This window comes from Podarcis gaigeae (genome assembly GCF_964106915.1).
Source record: "Podarcis gaigeae genome assembly, chromosome: 7".
In the NCBI taxonomy this organism is placed as follows: Eukaryota; Metazoa; Chordata; class Lepidosauria; order Squamata; family Lacertidae; genus Podarcis; species Podarcis gaigeae.
Genome location: NC_139683.1, coordinates 54,871,969 through 54,888,662, shown reverse-complemented (window position 1 = coordinate 54,888,662; position 16,694 = coordinate 54,871,969). Strand labels below are relative to the sequence as shown.

The following is a 16,694-nucleotide window of genomic DNA, read 5'->3' as shown; positions in this document are numbered from 1 at the left end:
TTATAGCAACAGTTTTCTAATGGGCACTTTAACAAAAAGAAATAAAATAGATTCATAAGAATTGTTTCTAGAACTGTACTTTAATAGATAATTTATTAAAGCAGCATAAATGAATGTGTTACAAAATCCACAGACATATATGCATATATTAGTCTCACTGTTCCTGAAGGTTTTATCCAAAAGCTACGTTTAGCCTAACATGGTAGAAGTCCACTACTTTATTTTGAAACTTCCTTAATTATTTCTTCTTCTTCTTCTTCTTCTTCTTCTTCTTCTTCTTCTTCTTCTTCTTCTTCTTCTTCCAGCCTGAGCTTATTAACTATTATTCTGTGATAGTGGCTTTTTGGATTGAGGTTAATGGGCCCATGTTGTTCAATGTCTTTATAAATGACTTGGATGAAGGAATTTGCAGATGATATGAAGCTGGGAGAGGTAGCCAAATGCTGCAGAGGACAGGATTGGGATTCAACATGACCTTAACAGATTGGAGAACTGGACCCAAAGTAACAAAATGAATTTCTATAGAAACAAATGTAAGGTTCTACACTTAGACAGGAAGAACTAGCTGCACAAATGTAAGGTGGGGGGGGGGAACTAGCTTGCCAGTAGTACATGTAAAAAGGGGTCTTAGTAGACCACAAGGTGAACATGAGGCAGCAGTGTGATGCTGCAGGCGGGGGGGGGGGGAGATAATGCTATCCTATGCTGCATCAATAGAAGTATAGTTTCCAGATCAAGAGAAGTAATACTCCTGGATAAGAGGAGGCAGAGGCGATATACAGCCATCTACAAATACATAAAAGGCTGTCACATGGAAGATGGAGCAAGTTTGTTTTTTTCTGTGCTGAACAGCAGAACCCAAAACAATGGCTTTTCATGTTACCAGAAAGGAAATTCCAACTAAATACCAGGAATAACTTTCTGGTGGAAAGAGCTATTCGCAAGTGGCATGGACGCCCTGGGAAGGTGGTAGACTCTCCTTCCTTGGAGATTTTTAAGTAGATGTTGGATGACCATCTGTCAATGGTGCTTTAGTTGAGATTCCTCAGGGTCCCTTCCAACTCTATGATTCTATGATCAACTAAGGCAGTGTTTCCCAACCTTGTGCCTCCAGATGTTTTTGGCCTACAACTCCCATCATCCCTAGCTAGCAAGACCAGTGGTCAGGGATGATGGGAGTTGTAGGCCAAAAACATCTGGAGGCACAAGGTTGGGAAACACTGAACTAAGGCAGCAGAACTAGTCATTTTAAGAAGTGGAAGAAAATAATCCAGAAAGCTAGATCTCTGTGGATAGCAGAGTTCATTATTTTTTTTCTATACTGCTTAATATTATTTATCATCTATCTATCTATCTATCTATCTATCATCTATCTATCTATCAATCTATCTATCATCTATCTATCAGTGGTGTACAAAAAACAGAAGCAACAACAGATAACAAACCAAATATGACAAAAATACAGAGTTACATATAAAGATGTTTCCTTAACACAGTTATATCAGTATAAATTCAGCTTCCTTCTGACACACCGTCCATCTCAGCTTCCAGGTTCTCACCAAGGATCCAGCAAACTCTCAGCTCATCTACAAAAGTCTAACAACCAGAAGAGTTCATGGAAACATCAAGAATAACCCGTCTCTCACTCTAGACTTGTTTTTGATGGGCAGGCCCATACCTGTGCTCCATTAAGCTGCACTCTCCACACCCAGTTCCAGGTGCAGCAGGTTCATTGAGTTCCCCAAGGGGTCCAGGGGAGAAAGCCCCCTCCCCTTCACTCACAACTCTTTCTCCACCATTTATCCTCTTCTCCTCCAGCTGCTTTTCTTATTGCTGTTAACTTCTTAGCTCAATGTCCCTCTGTCTAGGGCATAGGAGGAGAATAGGGCTGACTGAAAAATATATTATGCATTGTGTGTTGTTTATATTCATCTTGCATCTCTGTATGTTTTTCAAATTGAATCTCAGATCAAATGAGACCCTGCTATCTCCTGGGAGGAAGTTGTCAGAATGGATCCTGTGCCCTGCCATTCCAGAAGGAGTGACTTCTCCATTGTCCAGAAAGAAACCAGTAAGGGAAAAAAAAGCAATAAGAGATATCAATAAGATCTCATAGCACTGGAGAACCAGCACCCAAAGGACCACAATAACAATGTGAAATACTATCACTGGGATTCATGTTGGGCAACTAAACAGAAGTGATAACCTCCTGTTTTATTCATGCTTTCCCAGAGAGAATTACCAGTATCTTTGCAAAGCCAGAGGAAGACACACACAGGAAGGTTACCAAGGTCAAGCTAAAAGATTTGTAGACAGCCTTAATATAAGCTTGCATTACAAATGCCATGCAATCAAATATAGCTGCACAAACTCAGGTTGCAGAATCAATGACAACAGCAGGCCAAGACACACACACACAAATAAAAACCGCTCCACAAATGTTGATATTCATGTATTTTAACTCTTCCTGACACCCCAATGTTTCATATAGAAAATAATCAAAACCTGTTTGGAATTAATACTGACAGTACTGGAGTAATGCTAGTGCTTTGTGGTAACAATGCTTTCAGCTTTTCCGCATTTGTAGCTTTGCAAGGTTTTTTATGATCTATTTGTTATGACATACAGTATGTGTGACAGATGTCCAATGCTGGCTGCTATAAAGTAGCAGAGGCCTGTAGGGCAGGAGCTAGAACCTGCGCATCAGCACTGAAATGCTTGAGAAAACTGATAAGTTATTGCTCTTGTCCCAGTATCCCTTCAGCAAAAGTTGTATGTCCAAATGGCAGCTCCGACCACACACATACATTCACAGTCACCCTTCTAGCACACACCAGTTTCCGAAGTGTAAAATAAAAGAATGCACAAAGCAACTCCTGTAAATACGAATGTTTAAGTGGGTAGCTGTTCTAAAGCAGCATTCACTCCTTTGCACACAAGAAAATAAATGCTAAGAAATCAGCTAAAGGAAGAGTTGCAGTGATGTATTCTTCACCATCCAAAAATAAGATGGAAACAAAAAAAACATTGGGTGCTTTGTATACATGAGGCTGCAAGCCACTTTGACTGCTGAAGAAAGCTCAGCTACTCTTCCACTGTATTTTGAAAGATTCGGCACAAACAGGGCTCCCCCCCCCCCCCCGGAAGTCACTGGAACTCAGTTCCAGCACCTCTCAAGTAGGCGCCATTGCAATTCTAAAAAAACAAGGGAGAAGTTACTGGTGAGCTTCAGCACCTCTTTTTCCTTTTTCTAGAAAAATAGCACTGGGCACAAGAAATACCAAAAGGCAACAGATACCTAGGTCAAGAGTGGCACAAACAGAGAATTCAGATGTTAGATTTAGAATAAATCCACACGTTATTAGTAGCTTTTCCACATTTTATTAACAAAAAACCTTACCTAGAACCAGAGCCCTCTTCTCTGAATTGACAGATACCACATAATAGTATCTGCTTTTTGTCGAAGCATACAGCAGCATATGATGCAGAAATTGGGCCATTAACTATGTCAGCAGGAAAGCTATATTCTTAAAAGCAACAACTGGTTGCATTTTATGTACAGTTTCATATTAGGGTAATATAGTTCAAATAATACACAGTCCAATTAATCTGTTTTTGCTTAACTATATTGATTGGAAAATTAACTCCGTACAGTGGTACCTCGGGTTACATATGCTTCAGCTTACAGACTCCGCTAACCCAGAAATAGTGCTTCAGGTTAAGAACTTTGCTTCAGGATAAAAACAGAAATCGTGCTCCGGCGGCGCGGCAGCAGCAGGAGGTCCTGCTAAAGTGGTGCTTCAGGTTAAGAACAGTTTCAGGTTAAGAACAGACCTCTGGAACAAATTAAGTACTTAACCCGAGGTACCACTGTATAGCCAAAAGTCTAAATACCCAAACATCGCTCAGTGCCCCCATAATGCTCTTTGTTCTGCAACCACATTTACTAACATTCTGTCATCTCTTATGAACCACAAGCTGAGACCTAGAGGAACAGAACAGAACAATGTAAACTTTGAAAATTTACACAAGTCTGAACTCAGTTTCAACTAGAACTTGGAGGAGGGGAACCTTTTTAGGGGATAATGTAAAAATGTATCAGAAAATGAATTGTATTCTATACGAAGGTATCTGTTTTAAAATGTTCAAGAATATGCCATAATTTTGACATTTTAGTGGTCTCATCAATCTCAGTGGAATTATACAGCTGCTTGAAATGAAATTGAAAAATGATGTGAAATTTACACAGTAGTCATGGGATTGCCCCTTTTGCTCAAAAATGGGTTGGACAGGGGATGGGGAGGACTTTAGCAATCCATTTATTACATTTTGCCTCCTACCAAATATTATTATACTCTCTCTCTCTCTCTCTCTCTCTCTCTGTGTGTGTGTGTGTGTGTGTGTAATACACATACATATATTCCAAATAAATAGCAGTAATAAAAGCAGTCAAGATACAGTGAAAGAGAATTTACAATTCTTTGTACGTCCACAGAAATGCAGAAAATATGCTCACAAATGTAAATGTACAGATGGAGTTTATGAAAGCTCATAGATTCTGCTTCCTGTAATGAGATGAAAAGAGACTCTGAACTTTGCTGGAGTCAGAAATGATAGCAACACACCCTGAAGGCTGCCTGTCAATCCTATATGCAGATGGTACTTCTTCCAACTGGCCCTTTGTGTCAGTTCCTTCAGCCACTCTTGTAGCAGACATAGCTCCCTAGAGGGAAAATCCTGTTGATCTACTGCCTGGTTGAGTGTCCAAAGCAGTACTGTCTCTATCACCTCTACTCTAAATGATTATTTCCTTTAGCTATTGTACTGCCTTCACCATCTTGTATAGCCAGAGACAGAAAACAAGTCTCCCTCTCTGTCTCTTTCATTTCATTTCACCTGCTCAGATTCAATTCCTGAATGCAAAATTTAGTTCGTCCAAGATGGTAACACAAATCCCATATTTATTATGAGATGTTCATTGTGTGAATTCTACATAAATAAAGTTTTTTAAAATAAAACCAAACCAAGCCAAATCGTATTTTTTTCTGCTTTTCACATATGTGACTTGTCTGTGGATTGCAAAACTTGTATCATATGTGGTTGCCTCACATCATCACTGTAAGAAATACTATTGATCTTTTTAAAATCCAAGAATAAGGTTTTCTGCACACTCAAAGTCTGTCCTTCTCTTTGACATGGCACTTTCAGGCCAGGAATGTCCAGAGTGAGGAATTAACTCTTTGTCAAAAGTACACTTACAAGTTAGGAAAGGGCATGTCCCTTGATCCTATGTCTCTCAGCTACCCCTAGGTGTGCACCCAAGAGAGGCCTTGTCCCCTCAATGTATGTATTTCCCTCATCAGAGCTGTGTGAAAACAGGCAAAGACTACCTGCATGTTACCTGTTTCTGCCCCTCCCCTTTTAATCCTCTTCTGGTCCTGAGAGACAGTGGAGCAGGAGAGGTGGGGGCAGCAGCAGAAGGAGGTGTAGAAGCCCTTGACTACACTAGTCTGACCTATCTCCCCCTCCTCCTACACCCATTCTTCATTCTCCAATCCTGCAGATTCTCCTGCCTCTGACTCTTAACTCCTGGCTGTTACGGGCTCTGCCTGATCACTGATCCCTTCAGTTTCCAACCCCGCTTCTCCTCAGCATCCAGCTGGTTCCCGATACTGTTTGAGCTTTCTAAATTGTTCTGGGGTGGGGTGTGGGGGGAACCTACCACCAAAACTTACTGGAATGTAACAAATCTCTTTTTCACATAATTGTCATACTTGCTTGCATGCAAAGGCACATTCTTAAATATGGTACTGCAGAGGCCCCAAAGATGAATTTAATGGCTATCTTGTAAGCTAAGGGCAGCATAACCAGGCTGCATTTTGGCCTAGCCATTAAGTAGTCTGAGTCAGAAAGCTCCCTATGTTTTCTGCATCAGGAACAAGATGGCTCCTCGGTGTTAAAAGCATAGAAACGTACACTGGAAATTAGGCATGTTGTGTTAAACACCCTCTGTAAGAGTCTGATGCTTTTATACAGTCACTTCTAAAACTGTAACACTACATGTAAATTATGGCCTGATGCATCAGCTGGAGAAGCTATGAAACAAATGTGGTTGGATCAAGAGAGTGTAAATTTGCATCATTTAATTTCTTTGATGCCTAGACTGGAGGAAGCATGCACAAGCAGAGCAAACAAAATGTTTCTAGGCTAAAACTTCTTAAGTTTTAAATAATTTATTTCTTTGCTTGTTTACTTCTCACATATACTGCCTTTTATTTAAAGAACTCAAGGTGGTATACACAGTCCCTGCAACCTCATTGTATCCTAAAAACAACCCTTTCCGGTAGCTTAGGCGGAAAGTGACTGTCTTGAGGTCACCAAGGCTGGATTTACACTGACCTGTTTAACATTATTAGAACGATATTAGTTATGTCATTCTAAAACGTCACAGGGCATACTTGCAAAATAAAACATTTCTTACCTTCATCAAAATGTTGTCTCCCTACAGCTGGTAGCTGGGTGCTCTGTACTGCTTTCTGGTGTCACATTTAAATAATGTTAAAAGCAGAATGTTATGTGGCCATATGGTTATCAAAACCATTCCTTAGCCCTTCCTTGACGTAAAAAAACTATGAGTGTAGATCTTCCCCAAGTGAGCTCCATGCCTCAGTGGGACTGAGTGGGCCAAGCCAGTATTCTTCTGATTACATGGCAATTCTTTTTGCAGGTGCTGCCAAGTGGGTGGGGCCAATGAGGCCAGAATACACTGACAAATTTATTCCAGCTGTGGGTCCTTCAAGCTAACAGGGAGGGCTGGGGAATGAAGCTTAACTGTGGGCAAAAGAAAAAGAAGAAGGGAATATATTCTTTCTAATACTGGGAAACAGCAGCATTGGATAATTGTAAATAACAAGCATCTATTTCTGTATAGAAAAAATATTTATAGACCGTCCCTCATATAAAACACCAAGGTAGAGTACAAAAAAATATGCAAGTACAATAAAACATAAAGTGTCATAAATACAATAACAAATAAATAAATGACTAGCTCAAGTTGAAAAACTTTAAACAACGGCATAGCCCTGTTGACATAAAAAGCAGAATAAAGGATGGCTGCTGAATCTGCTGGAGAAGTATAGCACAACATGGGACCAGCAACGTTAACGCCCAACTTCTAGTTGAAGCCAGCTGGGCTTCTGAAAAAATAGGGAATAACTAACATTGCTTCTCCAGATGATCTCAATGATTGCACTGGCATATAAGGGTTCAGGCATATGGCAAAGTTAGTCAAGTTAATGAAATATCATTTCTAATATTTCCATGCTGCTCTATGGGGGAAAAATAGCTATACCATTGTTCGCCTCCGAAATCCCATTTTTTGCAAGTAACCTCTCTTGGCTTTAACTCAGACCCAGACAGGCTCACATGTTACTGGCACCACCAGCAATAGTTGCGCTTTGCAGCTTTCTACTTAGGGATGCTTACATGTTCTACTAGTCCAAAAACTATTCTATCACTTATGGGAATAGAGAGAGGGAGAGGGAAGGAGAGAGAGAGAGAGAGAGAGAGAGAGAGAGAGAGAGAGAGAGAACAAGTACACACGAACGCTAATAGGACAGAGGCACTGAATGATAAGAGACAGGAACCACTGAATTTATTTAATAATCCCTGTCCGTTTCACAAAAATGGCCTGTGTAATCTTTTTAAAAATAATAACTGGGTTCATTTCAGAGCCTGCACAATGCTTCTCTTTGTCCCTTGTAAGTCTCTCAAATGTCTTATTTTAAAGGAATATATAGTACTCCCGGAAGACATTTTCCCATTTCTATTCTCTTCAACTCCTGTGAGCCCTTGTTCTGTGTGATAAGGCAATCTCCTTCGGGATCTGAGCTGTGTAGTTTCGCACCACGAGTGACAAGGACTCGACTTGAATAACTGCTGTGCGCAGGTTGTAATTATGTCAGCTGGAGTGTTGAACAAGGGGACTGATTAATGTGAGCCCCAGCCCAGGCATAGTCCCTATCAAAACCTCCGTGCAGGCCAAGCAAGTGGGGATGGGTTAAAGCAGAAAGACAAAACATGCTGCATTGTCCATGATAGATGAATTGCTCCAACAGTCTTCAGGCAGATGTTCCAGGACAGTATAATATACAATTACTCTGCCTTATCACCTTCCAAGGGACAATAAAGCTTCCTCCTTCTATAGCTCATGTGAGTGAAGGCAAAATTAGTTTTACTTTTACAACACTGACTCACTTATCATGTTGCCTTGATTGTGCTTTTACAGCTAAAGAAAACATATATTCCGCTTTTAAACTAAAATAAGATCCCTTTAATAAAAACCAGAGAACTCTTTTGAAACTATTTTGCATCACAGCAAAAGAATTTGTGAAGCCTTGAGTTAAGTCATGAGGAACTAAAAGATATACAGCTATCATTAAAGGGACAGGCCTGTGAAGCATGTTTAATGCTACATCACATACAGCAAATCGTATGCCTTTGCTCTACAATAATTACCACCCAACACTACTAGGAATCACAAAACCCTTTCCCTCCTGCTAACCTCCCTCACTGCCAGGGTGTTAAGGGTAACTATGTGTATAAAGTGGTTTTGAGGTTGCACTTTTAAGAATTATGAAAGTAGGGGAAATACATCAAAAGGTACAAAAAATATATTTGTATATTAATAGTTAATTTTATATATATATATATAAACCTCACTGATGCTAATTGAAATATGCTATCCAGAAAGGGGAGGGGGGAAGAATGCAGTCAAGAAAAAGGTATTATTACAAGAATAAATAGAAAAACAAGTCTCAAACATAAGGCTCAGGGATGCCAGATATGACCACAGCACCTTGACCATTTAATTTATCTCCACGGCCAGGAAATGATGCCCCTGGTGGGGAAATGAGGCTGATTTACCAATGGTTGGTACTGCCTCCCTTTCATAAAAAATTACAAAGTAGTTGCCAAGAAATATAAAAAGAGCTGCTACATTGGCAACCAAGTGAAAGCAAGTGGTATGAAGCGGTTATTTCCTTTGGTGAGTGAAAATGATTCTTGAATAAAAGGGATGTTTAGGCTGACAGAACTGAAGGAGGGAGTTATTTTGGCATGTGAAATGGTTTTTAGGGGGTTATTAAGATGGCAGGGTGTTTGCAAACTACAGGTGGGTGCTCATGCCTGGCAGAGAGGGCTGATGCAAATATTTTGGAAGGCAAGGTGGAGGACTGCACACCGGGATTGGAAGGCAAGCTAACCACCAAACCTTCTACTGGGCTCTGCCCCATCAAGACTGGTGCATTTTTTGTAATTTGGCTTACCATGATTGTAATTCCTATTTTAATTCCTGATCTCTTATCTTACTGTTAGTTGGCCTAGGAATGTTGTGTGCTAAAAAGTAAGAGGCTGCCACAGCTGAGCAATAAGGACCTGGAGTCCTTATCGGTGGGCATTGCAAGGAAGTGGAGGAAGCAGGTGGGCTGCCAGCTTAGCACATTGCAGGTGTGTGCCATAATGTGAGCAGCCCCACACTGGCAAGTACTGGGCAGTCAGTAATCATGCACTTGCATGGTGTTGATAGAGCCTCATGCCTCACAACAGACACAAGTTTGCTGTCTTCCCCAAACAGATAGATACACACACACACACACACACACACACACACACACACACACACTAGCCTTTTACTTCCCAGTGCACCACAGCCTTGGCTACTCCTGGCAGTAGGAAGATTCACATCTCTTCCCAAAAAATTGTTTATGAGAATACTGCTAGGAGAGAGGCTTCTCCACTCCTGTCCATGTTGCCTTTGAATAGGGAGACAGCAGTGAGGCTTTTAAAGAAGTTATAGGAAATGTTAGAAGAACAGAACTCTGAGGAATTTCCTCATTAACTTGACCCTTTATGAAAGAAAAATATGTGTAAATAAAGGCTGCTGAGTCTGAACAGTGCCATCATAAGGCAGAGACCACTGAATGGACCTACGGAAGTGACCAGCAATGTTCACCTGTGTTTATGACAATGTAGCCCTTAACCCAGGGGTTGCTAACATGGTGCCCTCAATATGTTATAGACCCGCAACTCCCATCACCCCGACTTTTATTCCTGCTGACTGCGGAGGATTGGAGTTGTTGTCCAACAACTTCTGGAGGCCTTCCCCTGCCTTAACATATTTTAAATGGAAACCCTCCAGCTCCTAGCAGCCTAACAGAGCTATGGATAGACAACATGGGAGTAATCTTGCAGATAAGCTGGCAGACTGGCTAGCTAGTGGATGGAGACACAGAACTACTTCAGATGTTGGAACTGCCGTGACACTATGGCAGCACTTCATGGGAAAAGCTAAAATCTCAGCTGGCATATCCAGAAATACAAGCACAGCTTTCTGGTGGTGATTTGAGAGAGCATGGCAATTCATTTCTGAAGTTGTCTTATGCATTAATATTGCTGCTTGTATTTGTGGATTGCTCTAGATCATATGCTACTCACTCCATGCAGCCATGGAAGAGATTTGAACATCCAAATTAGCCCACCAAATCCATTGTTATTTGATCCTATGTTGGGCTCTTGATTTATTTGCTTCTAGTTCTGGAAGCAACTAGGTACATGTACTGGCTTCCTCTGACTAATTAATAACCACTGGCAGGCAACTGTGAGCAAGGATTTCCCTCGTTGCCATAGGTATTTCTGAGAAAGGCTCACTTCTTCTGAACATACTTGTTTCTTGCTGTCTTAACATTCATCACTTTCCGACCACCAACCCAAATTCAAATTTTAAAAGGCAAAGTCAGTGCTTTCATTAGAAGGGTACATCAGGGAGCATCCAGCTTCTAAAGCAGTCAGAAACATAAACTGCAATTTAAAACACCTTTAAAGCTCATTCTCAAAATGGCACAACTGAGTAACAACTGCGTGTCTATGATGCAATAAAACAACTCTCCAGAAAGGCCCCAAGTCAGCAGCCCTGCCCTGTCACTGCAAAAAATTAATAATTAGCCTGAAGGGGGTTGAAAGGATGGGTGTGCATGCAAGGGATGTAAATGTATACATACCTTATATTAAGAGGTTCTTGGTGGTATCATAAAGTGTGATTTTCAAATAGTTTATGATGTCATCTAAAATGCTCTGATATATTTATAGGCACATAACACAAAGAGAAGTTTTATAGCAATATAAACTGCAGAGCTTTCTGGACATGTATCTTAATAGCAATATCACTGCTGCACAAAATATAAAAAGATAGTACAGTTGTAGAATGCAGGCTGTTCCACTCAGCCAGGAAAGGGGGGGGGGAGCAAGACTAAGGGCTAGACTTTGAACTTGATAATCTGCCTTGAGAAAGGAAGAAGAAAAATATACAACTGGGGGACAAATTGTGTCTGGTGAGTCACAGATCATCTTCTGGTACTTCCTTGCACCACAGCGAAGTAACCTGCTTTTGGGTATAATAGCAAAAATCACTTCCTCTGTGGATTCCTGCTCAGCTTCAGGAATCGTAGCTTCATATTCTGTCCCTATGCTCATGGCAGAGAAAGCCTACTGCAGAGAATCAGCATTAGCTGCTGGGAAGAAAAGCTGCTTCACAGCAACAATGACAAGACAGAGGCTAGTAGCTAGGGAGGGGGATGCCTAGAGTTGGCTACTTCTAAAAGTAGGTTAACTATCATTAAATATACTCTCTCTCTTTATATTGCTTGCAAAGACTCCCTGTCCCTCTCGGCATCAACCCCAAGCTTAAAATTTCTTTTGAAACTCACTGCCTCTCTGACCTAACTATGCATAAAAACAGCAATATTCCAAGTGGAAACTTAGATGGTGCACATGCAACCATACTTGGCACACTGACCATCTGTAATTGTAATTGTCAAGAACCCAGGGAAGCAACAGGGTGGAAAAAATGCTTCTCATCTCTTTGTCCAGGATGTAGTAGATGACCAGTACTCACAATGTTAGACTTAGTCTTACCTGGACCAATTTTCATCTCTACCTAATTATACTGTCTTCCTTGTCTTATTGATTCTTTCAATTCACACAAGCCCATTTGCTATACACCCTTTTTTCTTGCAGAGTCACTGTTAATGTACTGCCTATTGAGCATTGGTCTGGCACCCTCAGCTCCAGGCACTTTCTCTTTTCTAGCTCTGAGCTGGCTGGATGCTTGACTTACTCATCTAACATTCAGGTTAGAAGAGAAAATGCATTCACTGTAAATGAAGTCACAGTGCTTTATTTGGGTTTGGCCAAGCAAAAAAATGGTTCATATTCTCACTCAAAATAAAGGTGAGCAAAGATTGCACTAACTGCATTTACACGCATTCAGCCCTACCTGTGGAGTGATGTGTCTGTCATTCATTTATGTTGCCAACTCCTAGGGGCCAAGGTCCCTTGAGCCGCCCCCAAAAATATTTGAGGGGCTGTGCTATTCAAATGGTATGCATGCACCGTGTCTTATGATTATACAAGGTGGGGCTTACCTCTCCCCAATATTTTATTCAAGTTGGCACCCCTACTGCCATGTATGACTGCTCCTCCACTATGCAAGGAGGTCCTTTAGCTGGCTGAGCATGTGAGCTATCCTACATATATCCATGCCCAATGGCTGCTCCATACTTTGGCAGCATCGTTTCCTTTGGTAGCATCTTTTGAAAGCAGTGTAGAATTGCTGTTGCCTTGTTTGGTGGTGAGGGCCTGAGAAACTAGAAATTAATTTAATACATGATATGTTTTAATTTGTTTTCACAATGCAATTCTGTGCATATTTCCTCAGAAGTAAGTTCCACTGTTTGATGGGACTTACTCCTTAGTAAGTGTTTTTTTCAGTTTGCAACCTGAAACATATTATCTGAGCCTTTGGGATATCAACCCTAAGTTCAAAGTAGTTTTCATTTTAAGAAGGTTTTTTCTGCTGTAACTTATATTACATTTATAAACACTGTTATATTCCCCTTTGCCTTTGGGTTAAAGCAAGATGGAAAATGTAAAGATATACACACACAAGCATAAATAAGTCATGTCTTATAACCACAATGCTGTCATATACTATTTAATTGTTAGCTCTTAATCCATCATTGCTAAATGTAGCTAATTTGGAGTTTCAATCTCCTAAACTTCATTTAGCAACATTACTTGATAGTTTAGTAGTAAAATTTGTGTTTCATTAAAACGAGGGACTCCTTAAAATGAATTTTAAGCATAGAGGTTATCCAGAAAATAACTAAATCAAATGTTCTTAGGGAACATTTTAAATTATAAAGAAAACTTGAGGTGAGCAAAATGTGAAACAGACCACTTCAGTTTCACAATTCAAACATTTAAAAGGTGCTCATGCAGTAGTTTTCAAGGATAATCAAGTTATTCTGTCTCCAGGATAACCAGGCCTGTCCAACAGTACTTTTAACTATGATTTTAGCACCTCATATAGTTATAGCAACATTTGAGGCACAATTCTGTGTGGGCAGTAACAGACCTAATTTCCCTCTCTTCATTTTTTATTTTATTTATTTAAAAGATTCATATACTGTATTTCAGTAAAACTTCTTGAGCACAAGGACAAAAACAAGAGGTGTTTTGTTTGGGGTTTTTTTTTTTAATACAATACAATAATATTGCAATACATCTACATCTAGTTCTAAAGAACCCCAGTACCCTCCATGAGGAGTGAATTGCACTGAGAAAGTTCCCTTTTCTGGTCACCAGAAGCATCTGAAGGAGATCCTTCAACAATGACTTTAATCCACAGGCTGGTTTGTATAGGAGCAAGTGTTTCTTCAGGTACCAGTGCCCTAAGCTATACAAGGCTTTAAAGGTAAGCACTAGCACTTTGAACCACATTCAGAAATGGATCGTGAGTCAGTGAACTTCTTTCAATACTGGTGAAACATCTTCCCAACTAGTACCTGTCAACAACCTGGCAGTTGTCTTCCCCCGTCATGTGCAGATGAGGGTACATGGAAGCAAAGTAGCAGAGCGCTCAGTGGGAGACCAGTGCATGCCACTTATATCCCTATCAAGCCCTTTCCTTCCAGTTGGTTACACAATGCAAGTCTCACATTTAGGTTTCTTTACAGAGCACAGGGACGGGTGAGAATATATATTAAAACTTATAACTATTCCGAATAAATAATTGTTGGCTCTTAACAACATCAAATCAGCTTTTGTACTCACAGAGATCTACAAAAAGATCCCAAAAGTTGAATCTTAACCAAGTGAAGAATTATTAGCTCAGCCCGGCTAATCCCCTTATTAAATAGTTCCCAGATACACCTCTAAGAAGGCCTTTTCTATAACATGTTGAGTTGTATATAGGCAAGTTTTACTCATGATAGACCTTTAAGGTTCCTAATTTAGCCATGCCCATTAATTTCAATGGGTCTCCTCTGAGTAGGACTAAGGTTGGCTATACCTCATTCTCCTCTAGCACGACCCATTTCCATGATCAATCCCCATAGGAAGCTTTTTACCTCCTTTTACAAAATAATTTCTCAACTCCTTTTTTCTGAAATGGGTGTAACTGATATTAAGACCCACAGTTGCACCCCCTTTAGAGTTGGAGACAAGTGCAAAACAATAATTTCAGTCTTTTTACTACAGAAGCCTTGATAGTCAAAAATAAGAAAACAAAAGGAGAGTTTGCAATATTATCTACACAGAACTAAAGAACATACACAACAACTTCATTACATGATAATAGCTCAAATGCTTGGGGAATACTGCCAAAATAGTACTGTCAAAATATAGTTTATGTTTTTCCTTGCAAGGCTTGCATTTCTACCATAATGTATATAAAGTAATAGCTAACTACCACACCAGGGACTGTCCAAAGATATTCCTTGTAGAATGACCATCCCCAAAGATAGCCTTGGTCCTTTCATAATGGGAATTGAGACTAAAGAGGCATAACCTAAAAAAACATGTTTATTTTGATTCTTATGTAGAAAGAAGGCCACTTTGTTTTCAAAAATGGTTACACTAATTGATCTGAGTGCTTGTTTACTTTTTAATTATGTCACAAACCAAATGTATATTAGTTAGCATATTTTATACACAGAAATAAACATTTGCTTAATGATTCAGCAATGCTAGATAAATATACACTAGATTTGTTAAGTATAATTTCAGGATGTTGTTGTACATCCTGAACATAGAAACTTTGAATGGGGTTAACATGAAAAAGTTGCCTGCTTCTCTTTAAGCCTACACTCATACTAATACACAATAAATCCAAAAGGCAAACTGTTGCATTTTGAGATGAATTATGAAGCAAACAGCTTTTTTGACCTGATAATAAGAACAATGGTAATGATGGTGGTTTGTGGCAGAAGAAATGAAGCTGAAGGGATGAAACATGAAACATATGCAAGATAAACAGGAAACAACAGCTGTAGCTTCTCTTTTCCTTGTAGAACAGGAAGATCCCCAACCTAAATTTGCTAACTAGAAAGGTTTTTAATCTTTTTTATGAACTTGGAAAATATGAATTTCAAAACAGCTAAGAGCCCAAACGTCTGCTCTATTGTGTCTCTATTTTGTAGAATAAATATAACTAACTCTGTACCACCCCCTGGACAGGGATAACATCAGCAGCCACCAGTGAAATCCCTGGCCTGGCAAAGACAGAGATGTAGTGGCCTGCTCCTTCTTGTATTACATCCCAAAAGGTATCAAGTTCACACTGGTACTACACAGTAGCAAGGGGCCATGTTTCCCATTCCATATGCAAAGCAGAGGATGACATAGCAGAATATATAAAGTTGTGATCTAATACCTAAAGCATAAGATTAAATTGTTAATACGCATGATCAGCAATGGAGGGTACCATCCTGCAGGTATAAAAAGAAATTAAAGTGGATATCTGATCAAGTCATATGCAGAGCAAGCACAAATGAAATCAATGGACTTAAGTCAAATCATAACTAACTTAAGCCTATTGATTTCCATCTCTGAATATGGCTTAGTTGGATATCACCCTAAATGTCTCGCAAATAGTATAGTATAGAAAGCAAGGAACAGTAAATCATAGAATGTGAGTATAGAGCTAAAACAAGTTCAGTATGAAATAACTGAACAGAAAGCTAAGGGGCATAACAATAATATTAATAATACAGAATTCTTCATTTCACCAGCACAATAAAAAGCTCCAGAGAGTAATTACTATTTTTTTAAAAATAAAGGATACTCATGTTGCGAAATATTTCTAGTATATCTTAGATCCCAATATACTTCCCTTTCTGCTCCTGGTATGTTATTTTATACAGAAAGTAAATACCTAGCTCTCATGGATCTACATTAAAAAGAAAGAAAGGAAGAAATGAAAAGCACCAAGCTTGCTATCAAACTGTGTACTAAATAAATGGTTCTGACATGCAGAATAACTCCTTAAAAGAAGTACAGTTCTCAGCACTGTACATACTGTTTTAAGGGATAATCATGCTTTCCAATAAGCACACATTTTTCTTTATAAGCCAGTCACCATACTGACATTTGCCTCTGGCCAAGAGAACAGGGCATGAAAGAGGAAGCTGAGCACCTTTGAATGCTACTACCAATGTGTTTTCCCCCCCAGAAGGAGTGTTGTGCAAGCAACACAAGTGGCATGCTGTTCTTCCCCAAATGAAAGGTCTTGTCAACAACTCCATGAATTCTGGGCTCCAGAATCTTATGACAGAACCCAATTCTGCTATGAGACATTA

At 39.7% G+C, this 16,694-nt stretch overlaps 1 protein-coding gene and 2 long non-coding RNA genes across 4 annotated transcripts in view; 1 reads left to right on the top strand and 2 right to left on the bottom strand.

Annotated features, from left to right (window-relative positions):
* Window positions 1–2,417, top strand: part of LOC310848275 — a 35,091-nt gene extending 32,674 nt beyond the window's left edge. For both annotated transcript variants that reach the window (XR_014566262.1, XR_014566263.1), the window contains one exon: window positions 1,969–2,417. This is a non-coding gene — a long non-coding RNA (uncharacterized lncRNA). The remainder of the gene's footprint in view (window positions 1–1,968) is intronic.
* Window positions 1–16,694, bottom strand: part of ZNF407 (zinc finger protein 407) — a 331,124-nt gene that overhangs the window by 97,003 nt on the left and 217,427 nt on the right. The window lies entirely within an intron of this gene.
* On the bottom strand, window positions 3,140–4,897 carry LOC310848282. Its single transcript, XR_014566270.1, has 3 exons — window positions 4,030–4,897; window positions 3,869–3,985; window positions 3,140–3,644 (listed from the first exon to the last, which is right to left on the bottom strand). It is a non-coding gene; the product is annotated as an uncharacterized lncRNA (long non-coding RNA).